At 29.7% G+C, this 3,968-nt stretch overlaps 1 long non-coding RNA gene across 1 annotated transcript; it reads left to right on the top strand.

Moving 5' to 3' along the window:
• Positions 1–2,026: 2,026 nt before the first annotated feature.
• Positions 2,027–3,605, top strand: LOC129295405 (uncharacterized). The gene is made up of 4 exons (XR_008589570.1): positions 2,027–2,422; positions 2,504–2,540; positions 2,810–2,866; positions 3,095–3,605. It is a non-coding gene; the product is annotated as an uncharacterized LOC129295405 (long non-coding RNA).
• Positions 3,606–3,968: the final 363 nt, after the last annotated feature.

The raw sequence follows: 3,968 nt of genomic DNA, 5'->3' as shown, positions 1-3,968 counted from the left end.
GTATTAACTTTTAAAAAATTTACAAGTTTAACTCTCAATTTTATAATTTTATTATGATCAATCTGTAACTTATTTTAAATTTTAATAGAAAAGATAAATTTATTTATTTTACAACCATGTTAAAATTTAAAAAATAAGTTACAAATTTATTATAACAAATTATAAAATTAAAAGTCAAACTTGTAAATCACTGGAAGTTAGCACTTGGAGTTTAAATTAAATTAATTTATTCTCCTGCGGTCTCTCTGTCATTTTTTCAAAGTATAACTTAAAGTTTGTCTTTTTTATATCACTCTCTCTATATTTGATTTAAGTGTTACTTTATTGAAATGTGTTCGGATCTCGTATTATAAAAATTACAGTTGTTCTCTCTTGTTCAAAATCTAGTTTGTTGGCTTGGTCCAACTACTGAGAGAGAGATTTAATCCAATGGTTAATATATGTAATGTGTTGCACATCGTTGGATCAGGCCAACAAACTAGATTTCAAAGAGGAGTAGAACAATTTCACAAGAAGAAAATGTGAGTGTGTATTTTCTTATTAAAATGGTAAGTTTGACAGCTTTGGTGAATACTTGGCATGATTTATATCATCAATATTTATGCTCTCTATTTGATTTAAGTGTTGTTTAAGAGGATTTAGATCATCTCCTATATAAAAAAATTGAATTGTTCTTTCCTTATTTCCTTCCAGAATTTACTTCATTGGTTTAATCCAATGACTAAGAGAGAGACTTGATCAACCAATAATTTATGTAACGCTCATTTATGGTTGTTGGATCAATTCTCTTTCCTAATAGATTAAGTAAGCAAACCATATTTCATATTTCAAATAGGAGAATACAAGATTTAAAAGGATATCAATTTCTTTGCTAGAAAAGCTATAATATAACTTTGACAGATCCATATTATCTGTCACACGTTGTATCATTATGATCCATGTTCTTTGCATTTGATTAAAGAGCATTGCTGAAATGGATTAAATCAACAAACCATATTTCAAAAGACATTCATTTCCTTTCTGACGAAGCTATAACTTACACAGCTCAATATCATCTATGATGTATTGCATCAACATAATTAATGTATTTCGTATTTGATTAAAGAGCATCGCTAAAATGAATTAAATCAACAAAACCATATTTCAAATGGGAGGGTAAAATTTCTGGCAAAAAACCAAGGAGAGTAAAATATGATTTTTAAAAGGATATCCGTTTCATTGCTTGCGAAGCCTTAACTCTGACAGTTCAATATCACTTGTTGTGCATTGTATCAACATATTTCATGTTACAGAGCGTTACTAAAATGAATGAAATTAACAAAACCATATTTCAAAGAGGAGAATAAAATATGATTTTTAAAAGGACATCCATTTCCTTTCTGGTGAAGCTATAACTTTGACAGCTCAATATAATCTGCCATGCATTGTATGATTATATCAACAATAATTCATATTTCCTGGTATTTGATTAAAGAGCGTTACTAAAATGATTTAAATCAATAGACCATATTTCAAATGGGAAAGTACAAAATTGTTTTTAAAAGGATATCTATTTCCTTGCTGATTAAGCCAACTTTGACAGCTCTAAATTATTTGTCATAGTTTAACTTTCACAGTGCTATAAACTGTCATGCACTGTATCAACAAAATTCATGTTCTCTGTATGTGATTAAAGAACGTTACTAAAGTAGATTTGGATCATCTAATATACGATACTCTATTGCTTTTCCTCCTCCTAAAATCTAATCTGTTGATTTGATGAGAGATACTTGATCCAATGGCTAATATGTGCAATGTGTATTACAACCGTAAGATTAAGTCCCTTTCTTAGCTATCAGATCAAGCCTACAAACCAAATTTTAAGTTTAAAAGCAGAAGATCCATTCTTTTCTGAAACTGTAAGCTGTGTGGATCATGCTTGTCACACCTTGTATATCAGCATCACATAGTGCCTTTTCAATTCTATAAATACCCTCACCTCCTTTTCATTCTTCAACATCTTTCTCATGGGTTCAATCACGTTTGGTCTAGGTTTCAGTTCCTCCATTGATGTGCCAAAAGGGAGAAATAATCCTACCATGCTTGTTCATTCCAATATACTTCCTAATTTCTCCATTGCAGGTCACAGATGGGAGAGAGGATACAAATATCATCATCGTCCGAGAATCAAATCTCAAACCTTATGCTTATAGTCATCTTATTTACTCACATTCCAAACATTATAAGCATCTTTTACTCACATCCCAAACATTACGCCCGTCCGTCCATACTTCTCCAAACAAGATATCTTTCAACCTCCAATGTTCCTTCTCAGAGCCTTTTTTTCACTTTTCAAGAGCTTCCCTTATGCAACATCAAGAGTCTGCGAAGGTGCTCGAGAAGATGGAACAGGCTTAGCAACAAGTATGTCGAGGGTATAAAGGTAATTAAGGTGCAATTTCAAATTCTTGCACTGCGTTGCCCATTTTTAATGCAACTAGCCTTTTGAACATTTTGTTTGCAGTTAATACCGAAGGAGGTGATCTTGTTTGGAGTTTATGGTATGAATAAATTATTACATTTTAGTCTTTTCATGAAAATAGATATTTCATTGTCTTTATAGCTAGAAAAAATTACATCCAACCTCCTCTCAAAAACATTTATCACAAATAAGAACCAACAACAAGTCCCATTTAAAAAAAAAAAAAAAAGTCATGCTCCTATTTGAACAATAATCTGTTACACACTGATCTTTATATGTGATTAATTTATTTGAGAGGGGGTTGGATATGATTTTCCTTAAACTTATATTTGACAACTTTTTTCACAGTGATGGCGACGTGATGATTTGGAGCTGAGTGAGTGCTTCAATGGCCGTTAATACCAGGTGTTTATTTAATATAAAAATATTAAAAACATTAACTTTTATCAGTAAATTATTAGTTTTGATACCTGATCTTATTAAAATATCTAAAGTAGTTATATATATATACACTCCTTTTGGGATAAAATGGCCACTCTCCATTTTGCACATGTGAGAATTGAGATGTCTCTGTTTTACATTTTAGGCATTTAAGTTTTATATTAATATTTTTTTTTATCACACTTTATGCAGGAGGAAGAATTGAGAAGGGTATTGAGGTCAATTAATTAATTAATTATATTACTTAAAATAATTAAGAATAAGCATATATGAAAGTGAGATCAGAGGAAGGAACTGATTAAGAAATGAGTAAAAGTTGACTCCAAATACAACAACTTTCTCCGTCTCCTCCTCTGTTCTGCCATTTTCTATATATGCTTCTTTTAATAATAATAATAATAATAATAATAATAATTTTTTACCAAAGATGGGGAAGCATATCAACATCTTTACTTTAATTAAATAACAATATTAGCTGAAGATTATTTCATGAAAGGTGAAGATCGTCCTGGAGAAAGATGATGCTTAGTGAAGATTTTCTTCTTCAAAATTTCCAGTGAAGAAATCACTCAGGACATCAGATAGGGGCCAGACTTCATACATATGGAGTAAAGTGATTATCATTTACAATTTTATGTTAATTAAGTTATGCAAATTATCTAATGTATCAAAATATTATTATTATCACAGAACAGATATACAACTGGAGTATATCTTTGTTTTATATGTTTAATGTAAAGTAATGACAATTTATGTATTATCTTGAGTTTTATTATTTAAATATATCTGGTAGATTTTATTTATTGATTTATGTTGTTGATTTACTAGTATGACCTATAAAGACGATGTTTCTGGATTTTGAGAGTAATGGGTGACAAAACAAGAGAAAAAATATATCACATTAATCTCAAACTGTTAGTAACCATTTGAAATTAATTTTATGTAAATTACATATGGTATCGTTAAAAATAAAAACATACGCTTGCGTTATCATAAAATGCTCTTAGCCATGAGAATCTTCACATACAATCTTCAGAAAATATATAGCTAAAAATTAATTAAATAA

The sequence above is a fragment of the Prosopis cineraria genome, unplaced genomic scaffold (assembly GCF_029017545.1).
Source record: "Prosopis cineraria cultivar Desert tree isolate PC_DT_omini unplaced genomic scaffold, ASM2901754v1 PC107, whole genome shotgun sequence".
Classification (NCBI taxonomy): Eukaryota; Viridiplantae; Streptophyta; class Magnoliopsida; order Fabales; family Fabaceae; genus Prosopis; species Prosopis cineraria.
The sequence above is the reverse complement of the archived record's forward strand: the minus strand, read 5'-3'. Positions and strand labels throughout refer to the sequence as shown.